The sequence below is a fragment of the Canis aureus genome, chromosome 5 (genome assembly GCF_053574225.1).
Source record: "Canis aureus isolate CA01 chromosome 5, VMU_Caureus_v.1.0, whole genome shotgun sequence".
Lineage (NCBI taxonomy): Eukaryota > Metazoa > Chordata > Mammalia > Carnivora > Canidae > Canis > Canis aureus.
Genome location: NC_135615.1, coordinates 23,922,696 through 23,933,679, shown reverse-complemented (window position 1 = coordinate 23,933,679; position 10,984 = coordinate 23,922,696).

Here is a 10,984-nt window from a genome sequence, read left to right as displayed (position 1 = left end):
TTTGTATGTGGGAAGAACACAAGATAAGATCCACGTCTTAGCAAATTTTAAGTATATATTGCAACATTGCTAGCTGTAGACACTATGCTGTATTATAGACTTCTCGAACCACTTATGTAGCTTCACTGAAAGTTTGTAGCCTTAAACCGTCACCTCTCCATTCTCCCCTCTCTTTAACCCCTGGTAACCACCATTGTCTCTGCTTCTGTGAGTTTGACTCTTAAATTCCTTGGGTAAGTGGGAGAAGGAGGTACCTGTCTCTCTGTGACTGGCCTATCTCACTTAACCTAGTGCCCTCAAGCTGCATCCTTGTTGTCACAAAATGGTAGGATGTCCTTCCTCACTAATGCTGAATCATATTCCATTGTATGTGTGTACCTTGTTTTCTTTACCTTTTCACTTGTTGACCACCACTTAGGTTTGCTTTATCTTGCCTCTTGTGAATAGTGCTAGGTGGAGGTGGGAGTGCAGATATCTCTTTGAGATCTAATTTCAGTTCCTTTGGATAGATACCCAGAAGTGGGATTACTGGATCATATGGCAGTTCTTTTTTTATTTTTATTTTTTTTTAAATAAGAGAGACACAGAGAGAGAGAGAGAGAGAGAGAGAGAGAGAGGAAGAGACAGAGACCTAGGCAGAGGTGGAAACAGGCTCCCTGCGGGGAGCCCAATGTGGGACTTGATCCCAGGCCCCGGGATCACCACCTGAGCCAAAGGCAGACGCTCAACCACGGAACCACCCAGGCGCCCCTCATATGGTAGTTCTAGTTCAAATTTTTTGAGGAACTTCCATACTGCTTTCCATAATGACTGTAAGAACTAGAAATTCTTTCTAGAATATCTTTTCATCCAGTCTCTGCAGATGATTGACATAGCATCTCATTGTTTCTTTTTTCTTCTTCATTTTTCTCATTGTTTCTTTGTCTTAAAGAGTTACTTCAGGAATGTCTCACCTTAGAAATATGTCATCATTTTGGTTTCTTCTTAAGATTTTATTCATCAATTTGAGAGAGAGATAAAGGAAGTAGGGGTTAGGAGCAGAAGCAGTGCGACAACAGAGTACATGCTTAGTGCACAGCCTGATACAGGTGTCAATCCTAGAACTCCAGAATCATGACCTGAGCTGAAGGTGGACGCCTAACCAACTGAGCCACCCAGGTGCCCCCCATATGCACTATTCTCTCTAGTGAGAAAAGGTGCAAAATTACTGTTGAAAGTAAATTATATTATCTATGCAACCAATACCTTGTCTAGAGAAAAAGGGTGCTCCGAGCTTGGGGGATGAGAAGCTCAAGGAGGTAGGTTGGGGGAAATCTAGACCTCTCTCTGTGTACCCACATACATGCACACACAAGATACTTATGTATCTGAAGCATCATTATCTATGCTTGCTTTATTACTTCTAAAAATAAAGAAAAGCATCGCAGTAGTAGTACAGTATAGCTATTCTGGTCTCTCTTTACAGAATAAAACTGTAAAACTTAGAATTCGGTTATAACTCCTTGAAAGGCAACGCTAAATTCAGACCAAAACTGCTGGCTCAAACATCTCAGATCAGAACAACTTAAAGCACTCCCATTTATTCATCATAAGGCATGCAGAATTGCAGACTACAACGTACTAAGTTATTTTAAAAATATTTGGCCAAAAAGTACATATTGCTTACACAGTAAGTATTTCAGTATCTCTTCCTAGGCAGAATTCCAAGTTTCAACACAGCCTGTGCAAATATAACAAGCTGAGCCTTGATATTGACAGGTAATTCCTGTTGCCCACAGGAATAACCTACCTCACCAGGGCCGTGCCCTTTCAGACTGTAGTTTAAAATGCCGTGCATTTTAACAAGCTGTATTTTTGTGTGTTTTTTTGTTTGTTTTTTGTTTTTTTTTTAATTTATTTATTCATGATAGTCACACACAGAGAGAGAGAGAGGCAGAGACACAGGCAGAGGGAGAAGCAGGCTCCATGCACCAGGAGCCCGATGTGGGATTTGATCCCGGGTCTCCAGGATCGCGCCCTGGGCCAAAGGCAGGCGCCAAACCTCTGCGCCACCCAGGGATCCCAACAAGCTGTATTTTTGGATAAATCATAGGATTTAAGGAAAACAACTCACTATACCAAGGTCAATGTGAAGTTTTAAAATGCTATCAGGAAGCCAAATAATTGTCTATTTATTAAGTATTCACCAAATTGGAAGATCTCCTACACAGATTTTGCTAAGAGGTCAAATATTCAATCACTTGATTCTTCAAGGAACTCTCCAAATTCTTGGGCGTGGGTGCGTGTTTGCTGGGCCCAGAGTGGTGCTGCCAGAGCAACTGCACTTTCCTTCCCTCCTTTGCCTCTTCCTGGCCCTCTGGGACACTCCTCAGATCTGTGGTCCCAACTTCAGTGCACGGAGCCACCTGGGATGCTGGTGGAAGACAGACTCCCTGGGCCACCCAGAACTCGGATCCTGCGGGTCTGTGGCGAGACCCGAGACCGTATCCGTGACAAACACCCCCAGATGATCTGGAATGCACTCTGGGAAACCCTGCTTTAAAGACCAGTTCTTCCTCCTCGGGATCACATGAATCACACAGACCTGCATTTTACAAAATCCAATCTTCACGAAGATGATTTCCTCAGGGACATCATCTGCTTAGCTCCCTGCCTCTCAGGAGACCTGCCACCGAAGAAGCCAGCAGCATTCAAGACATGATGGACATTCAAAAGAATTCAGATTTAGTCATCACCAGTATACCAAAAAAAAAAAAGAAAAAAAAGCCCAACAGTATGTTCACCTTACTCAGAGGTTTCCAACACATTTTATTTTGTAGAGCACTGGTTTGTCGCTTTTGAGGACCAACATGTGTATAAATCCCTATAAAATGTCTAATTACTGTCAGTTCCGTAGCAGCCTGTCGGGTCCCGCACAGCGTACTTATGGCTTGAGTTCCAATCCCACTTGCAGAAAGGCTGCCCTCTGGCTCCTCGTGGAGGGTGCATCCAAGCCGAGCCTCTTCTGGGGCTTCATCTCCAAGGGGGCGCTTCCTTTGGGGAGGACAGGCAGGCTCTGATGTCCAGGCTTTGGTGCCTGGAGGCAGGAGGCGTTGGGAGGCTCCTGGGCCAGGTGCTGTTTCTCTCAGGCGGACACTCGAGGAGTCAGCGCTTGTGCTTAATGACCACAGTCCCTCTCGCTTTTGTGGGTTACAACAGAAGGAAGCCTCTGTTCTTAAGTAACACGGATAAACACCTTTTAAGATCGCCTATTTGTTCTAGAACTACAAAATTTAATTCAAGAAAATATAGGTCCCATAAAAGACTTTAAAAAGTTTCTTTTAAGATTTATTCACTTATTTGAGAGGGAGGGAGAGAGAGAGAGAGAGAGAGAGAGAGAGAGAGAGAGAACATGCACACAGAAGGAAAGGGAGAAGCAGCCCATGCCCCACCCTCTCAGCTGAGCAGGGAGCCTGACTAGCTGGGGGCCTGATCCCAGGATCCTGAGATCATGATCTGAGCCGAAGGCAGACATTTAACCAACTGATCCACCGAGTCACACCTTCACTGAAAGAAATCTTTAAAACCAAACAAGAACTTTTCCTCTTTGATTTGATTTTCTACATGGAGTCCTCCTTTTACACAAGACTTCTTGTATATTTTTTAACTTAAAATCAAGATCATGAAAGAGTGTATCCCTAAATATCTAGATGCTGTCAGTGGCTCTGTAATCTTCAAAACAGAAAAAGCTGAAACCTGTTACCAAAGCCTTCAAAGACAGAAAAGTGTATGGATTAGTAAGTAGAAATAACACATCTGGAAAAGTAGCTATTCATACTTTACCAAAAGTTAAAAACTGGCAACCACTGATCTTTTTACTCTCTCCACAGTACTGCGTTTTCCAGATTATCAGAATTGGGATCCTAGAGCATTTGATCTTGTCAGATTGGCTTTTTTCACTCAGAAATATGCTTTTAAGGGTCCTCCATGTCATTTATGGCTTGATCGCTCATTTCTTTGTAGAACTGACTAATATTCCTTTGCCTGGGTGGACCTGTTTACTTATCCATTCACCTGCTGAGAGACTTCTTGGTTGCTTCCAAGTCTTGACAGATATGGGTAAAGCTGTGAAGAGATCCGGGTACAAGTTTTTGGGTGGACAGAAGTTGTCACATTCAGTTCGGTAAATACCAAGGAGCAGGACCGCTGGATCGTATTAGTATGTGGGTTTTTTTTTTTTAAGATTTTATTTATTTATTCATAGAGATGCAGAGAGAGAGAGAGAGAGGCAGAGACACAGGCAGAGGGAGAAGCAGGCTCCATGCAGAGAGCCCGACGGGGGACTCCATCCAGGGTCTCCAGGATCACGCCCCAGGCTGCATGCTTCGCTAAACCACTGCGCCACCGGGGCTGCCCTAGTATAGGTCTTATAAGGACTTTGTCCCAGTCTGTGGCCTGTCTCTTCATTCTTAGCATCTTTCACAGAGTAGAGATTTTTTTTGGTATAAATTCCAACTTGTCAATTTTTTCTCTGAGGATCATTGCCTTCGGTATTGTATCTAAACAGTCATAACTAAAACTAATGTCCTCTTTCATTTCCGATTTTGATTATTTATATTTTTCTCTTTTTTTTCTCAGTTATTCCAACTAAAGGTTTACCCATTTTATCTTTTCAAATGATCAGTTATTAATTTCATTGATTTTTTTTATTTCAAAGATTTTATTTATTTATGATAGACATAGAGAGAGAGAGGCAGAGACACAGGCAGAGGGAGAGGGAGAAGCAGGCTCCATGCCGGGAGCCCAACGCGGGACTCGATCCCGGGACTCCAGGATCGCACCCTGGGCCAAAGGCAGGCGCTAAACCGCTGAGCCACCCAGGGATCCCCTCATTGATCTTTTCTATTATCATTTTCATCTTTTTCATTTATTTCTGCTCTGAATTATTGTTTCCTTCTCTTTATAATTCCTTTAGGTGTAAAATTTTATTGTTTATTGGAGGTATTTCCTGCTTTTTGAGGTAGGCCTGTATTGCTATTACCTTCCCTCTTAGAATCATTTTGCTGCAGCTTACAAATTTTGCTGTATTGTATTTCTGTTTTCATTTGTCTCTAGGTATTTTTCCTCCTTCGATTTCTTTGATGACTTGTTGAGCATGTTGCTTAATTTCCACATTTTGGGGGATCTTTGTGTGATTAATTTTTATTTTCATACCACTGTGGTTGGAAAAGATGCTTGAGATAGTTACATTTTCCTAATTGTCCTGTGTCCTTTGTGTGCTCTGTTGTAGAGAATGTCCCATGTACATGTGAGAATAATATGTACACCGCTGCTTTGGGGTGGAATGTTCTACATGTACGTATTAGGTGGTTCTGGTTTAATTGAAAACCATCAATTCCTTATTGATCTTTTTCTCTGGATGATGTATCTTGTACCCACCTACATTGGGGAAAGGGGCCTGGGTGTAAGTTACTCCGAGTTGAGATAACCAGGGATGGGAAGCAGAGGGAATGCTGCTCTGGAAATAGTAGACAAGGACTGAGACAGCAAGTGAGACCCAGGCCCCAACCTGCCACAGGGAACAGCCTGCCTTGAGAGCCTTCCGGAGCCTGGCCATTTTCCTGGAGTGGTTCCAGTAAGCCTGATGAATTACCCACTTCTCAGGAACTTCACAAACTGTCAAGATGTGCCACATTCCTGTCTGCATGATATCTAATTAATGGTGCCCTCGTTACATACTTCAGACATCACCCCTGCCCAAACCCTCGTCCCCACCCTCCTTCCTCCCTACCTACCAGGACATATATCAGCACCTCTCAGTGGGTTCAGGACTGGACATCACATTCTGCTTCTGTTAAAATCCCTGAGGCAGGGAATAACAACATGGAGTCAGGCATGCAGTGAATGAGAAAGAAAAAATAGGCTAATCTCTCAAAACATTTGAGTCATGTATGGCTATGTGAAATCTTTTCTACAACTTTTATAGAAGAAGGTGTACCTAGAACTAAGAAGAAACCAGCATTTAGCTGGTCAGTCACAGAAAGCCTATAAAGATGGGACAAATCCTCAATCTCATTATTATGAAAGGAATGCAAATTCTAATAACCACTTATATGTTGCTTTCCTTTTACATAGTCAAAAATTAAAAGGATTTGGACCATCTAATGCAGGCACAGCTTAGAGACACCCTTGGCCAAGAGACATTCTGAAATGGAATGGCCCTTTAGAGTTGCCTTGAGTTGGGCTGAGAAGTGTCAGCTTTCATACCCCCTACGCAGTACCAGCTCTAACGCTGTACCAGCCAGTGGACACAGGGCAGGGACATGACCTAGACCAAGGCAGCTCTGCAGCTGAGGCCCTCCCTAGAGGGCTGACAGAAAGAACATCTGCTGACAGCCCTTTCAAAGCTAGAGATAATATTCTTTTTTCTTTTCTTTTTTGTTTTTAGGGAGCGAAAGTGCACACACATATCAGCTGTTGAGAGCAGGCGGTAGGGAGAAGGAGAGGGGTAGAGAGTCTTAAGCAGGCTCCAGGCCCAGAGTTCAGGTGCAGAGCCCAACGTGGCGCATGATCTCACAACTCAGAGATCATGACCTGAGCTGAAATCAAAAGTCGGACACTCAACAGACTGAGCCACCCAGGGGCCCCAATTCTTTATTCCTGAAAAGAATCTGAACAGTGCTGCATGCCCCCACAGTATATTATCCTGTTTATCCTCTACTGTCACCCTAGAGGTCAGACATATGTGTTGCTACCTTACAGTAAGGAAACAGGCTCGGGATGTTAACTTTTAGGAAGTGGCAGAGCCAGAGTCCCAAAACCTTCCACGTTCCTGTGAAATCCCCCTCCTCCAAAGCTTCCAGGAGGACCATCTGTGTTCAGGGAGGGGAAGCCCAGAATCATTATGCTAGGGCTTCATTTGCAAGGCTTTCCTCTGTAGAGTCAATCAGAAAGCGTGCCTGCTTTATTACATGGTCCTTATAAACAATAAACATAGAAAACAGCTTTGTAACATCATCACCCCCCTTCTTAACACCAGCTCATTTTTTTAAACTTGTCTAACCCTCTAGCTTAAACCTAGCTATCCTCACAATCGGTTTGTCCCTGAGTCATTGTGAAGGCATAGTTAGCATCCAGTTGTCCTTGGAAGTACGAGCCAAGATTTTTACCTTAGTTAAAAATATCTAACACAACACCATCTCACCTCTGTGAGGATGAATACTGCCAAGAAAACCAGAAAAATAAACACACAAAAATAGAATAACAAGTACTGGCGGGGATGTAGAGAAATTAGAACTTTCATGTAATGTTGGCAAGAATGCAAAATGGTGCAGCCACTATTGAAAAACAGTATGAGGGTTCCTCAAAAAATTAAAAATAGAAAAACCATATGATCCATCAACCCCATTTCTGGGTATATATACCAAAAAATTGACAGCAAGTTCTCCAGGGGCGCCTGGGTGGCTCGGTCACTTAAGTGTCTGATTCCTGATCTCAGTTCAGGACTTGATCTCAGGGTTGTGAGTGCCTCCATGCCTTGCATGGAGCCTACTTAAAAATATGTATCTTTGGGCGCTTGCATGGTTCAATCGGTGAGTGTCTGCCGTTGGCTCAGTTCATAATCCCAAAGTTCTGGAATCAAGTCTCTCTCAGACTCTCAGTAGGGTACCCACTTCTCCCTCTGCCTATTGTCTCTCCCTCCCTCTCTCTGTCTCTCATGAATAAATAAATATTAAAAATATACATATAAATATATGTATCTGGAATAAAAGAAAGCAATGTGTCTAAGAGATATTTGTACACCATGTTCATAGCAATTTTCACATTTGATGAAAGATGGAAGCAAACCACATGTCAACAGACTGATGAATGGATAAGCAAAACTGGGTATATCCATACAATATAATATTACTCAGCGCTCAAAAAGAAGGAAATTTTCACACATCACCTACTACATATATCAACTCTGAGGACATTATGCTAAGTGACATAAGCCAGTCACAGAATGACAAATACTGTAGGACCACCCCCTGTCTGAGTTATCATTGTAGTCAAATTCATAGGGATGGAAAGTAGAATGGTGGGTGCCAGGACCTGGGGGAGAGGGAATGGGGAGTTAGTGTTTAATGAGGACAGAGTTTCAGTTTTTCAAGCCAAAGAGTCCTAGAGATGGATGACGGTGATGGTTGCACAACGATTAGATTGTACTTAATGCCACTGAATTAGAGGCCTAAAAATGATGATGATGGTAAATTGTGTTATGTGCATTTTGCTACCATTTAAAAAATTCTTTAAGAATACTGAACCTAGGGGCTATTGGGGACACCTGGGGGCATGCTCATTTACTTAAGCCTCTGTCTTCTGCTCAGGTCATGATCTCGGGGTCCTGGGATTGAGCTGTACTCTAGGTTCCCCACCCTGTGATGTGTCTGCTTCTCCATCACCCTCTGCCCCTCCCTGTGCAGGATCCACCCATGGCCAAAAACAAACAAACAAAAAACAAAACTGGGGGTGCCTAGCTGGCTCAGTTGGTAGAGCATCTGATTCTTGATGGCAGATTCATGAGTTCAAGGACCAAACTGGGTATAGAGATTACATTTTTAAAAATGAATAAAACTTAAAAAATAAAGAATATAAAAATAAAACTTACAAAATGTTGAATTCAACGGAAACATTTTCTAGAGTTCTGATGAGTGAGCAAAAACTCAGCCACAGTCACCACTTTTCCAGTGCCCCGCCCCCCCATACCACCACCTATAGGGGAGAGGTTTGGTGAAGAGAGCCCTGGAATTTGAGGTGGTTGGAACTGGGACACCTGGGTGGCTCAGTGGTTGAGCATATGCCTTGGGCTCAGGGCATGATCCCACCCAGAGTCCTGGGATTCGGTCCTGCAACAGGCTCCCCAGAGGGAGCCTGCTTCTCCCTCTATCTATGTCTCTGCCTCTGTGTGTGTGTGTGTAAGTCTCATGAGTAAATAAGTAAAATATATTTCAAAAAAAGGAGAAGTGGTTGAAACATTCAGAAAAAAACATGTCTGGGAACCATAATGGGTACCGTGCAGGTAAAGTGTCTACATTTCCAAGAAGACACTCTCTTATGTAGGAGGGACAGCTACAAAAATGAGAAGTTTGGTGTTCACATTGAACAAGCCATAAATAGTACGTGCCTCGAGTGTGAGTGTGCTGGAAGTGGTCACGGGGGACAGGAGGGGCAAAGGAATAGACAGGGCTGTCAAAGAGCCTACCCTCTCTATTTGGGAAGGCAGGGTCTTTTTTTTTTTTTTTTTTAATTTTTTTATTTATTTATGATAGTCACACACAGAGAGAGAGAGAGGCAGAGACACAGGCAGAGGGAGAAGCAGGCTCCATGCACCGGGAGCCCGATGTGGGATTCGATCCCAGGTCTCCAGGATCGCGCCCTGAGCCAAAGGCAGGCGCCAAACCGCTGCGCCACCCAGGGATCCCAGGAAGGCAGGGTCTTAACATGAAAAAAAAAGAACATCATCCCTTCCGGAAAAGTCAAGGGCCTAGTGGTGGGCTATGCTGTGCATACAGGATGGGTACGGGAGCTGAGTTGCCGGCCTGCCCGGGGTTAGTAGGAAAAGGTCTTGCACAGGTGGATTTGGTTTGAACCATGCAGCCATATTACTAGGATTGGCTTTGGGAAAGGTTACCACCCTTTGTTGATTCAATCAGAAGCTTTTCGGGATCCCTGGGTGGTGCAGCGGTTTGGCGCCTGCCTTTGGCTCAGGGCGCGATCCTGGAGACCCAGGATCGAATCCCACGTCGGGCTCCCGGTGCATGGAGCCTGCTTCTCCCTCTGCCTATGTCTCTGCGCCTCTCTCTCTCTCTGTGTAACTATCATAAATAAATAAAAATTAAAAAAAAAAAAAAGAAGCTTTTCAAACTGCTTCAGTCTGTGGCTCACAAAGCAGGAACTCCAAGCAGATACCAGGAGCCAAGGTCTGTTTTTCTGAGGCTGTCAGTGCCAATCATCAACGAAAGGGACCCTTTCTATTTGTTTTGGTCTGCACTTGGAATACCTCCTATAGCCCTTTGAAGTGAGTCTCTGGGGAAATAAAAGGTTAGCCCAGGATAAATCCCTCCCCTTTACAGCCACTGGGAAACCAGGCTGCTCCTCATTCTGCCAAGATCCGGTGGTAATCCCGTCCCAGCTCTCCATTCTACAGCTGATCCTCCTGCCCACCTCTCCCAGGTGGGTCCACACAGACAAAAGGAGCCGTCCTAACTCCTCCACTTGTTGTCTTTCTTTGACATCTAGTCCTATTGCGCTGAATAGGAATGGATGCTTGGATGTTTGGGAAATGAATTAATGGACACCAGGGACACAGAACAAATGGGAAATGAATTGTTTCCTGAGAGACTAGTTGGCAACGAGAAATGCCTAAGGGACATAAACTGTGCTGTCTGCTTTCCTATTGAAGTTTATTTTTTCAAATGTATTTGAAATTTGAAGAGTTAAAAAATGTTTTTGCTAGAACAGTGCTCCATACATGCTGATTACACCGTATTCCTTATGTACATTTTATGTACAATTCTTCCATAATCCAATTTCCTTAAACCCTGTCAGGGATAGTCTTACCTTCTCCAGTTTCCAGCCAGATGTGAACTTAAACTGTGTGTCCTCCTGCACCTGGGTGCTCAGTAGGTTAAGCATCTACCTTTGGCTCATCTCATGATCTAGGTTCCTGGGGATCGAGCCCTCATTAGGCAAAGAGTCTGCTTCTCCCTCTCCCTCTGAGCTCTCTCACAAGGAAAGAAAGAGAAGGAAAGAAAGCGTCCTCAAAGAAACCAACAAAAAAGGTGAACGTCCATTTAGAACAACTTCTGCTTAGCAGATTGAAAGAAAAGGACTCCTTGTTATTCCTGATCTAAATTCTAACTGGTATGCTTAATAATCAGTAGTATGTGTCTTTGCTACCCTCAGCTGGTGTAGAAACACAGCTCTGTATTACAAGGAAGTCCCCATGGGGCACCTGGGTGGC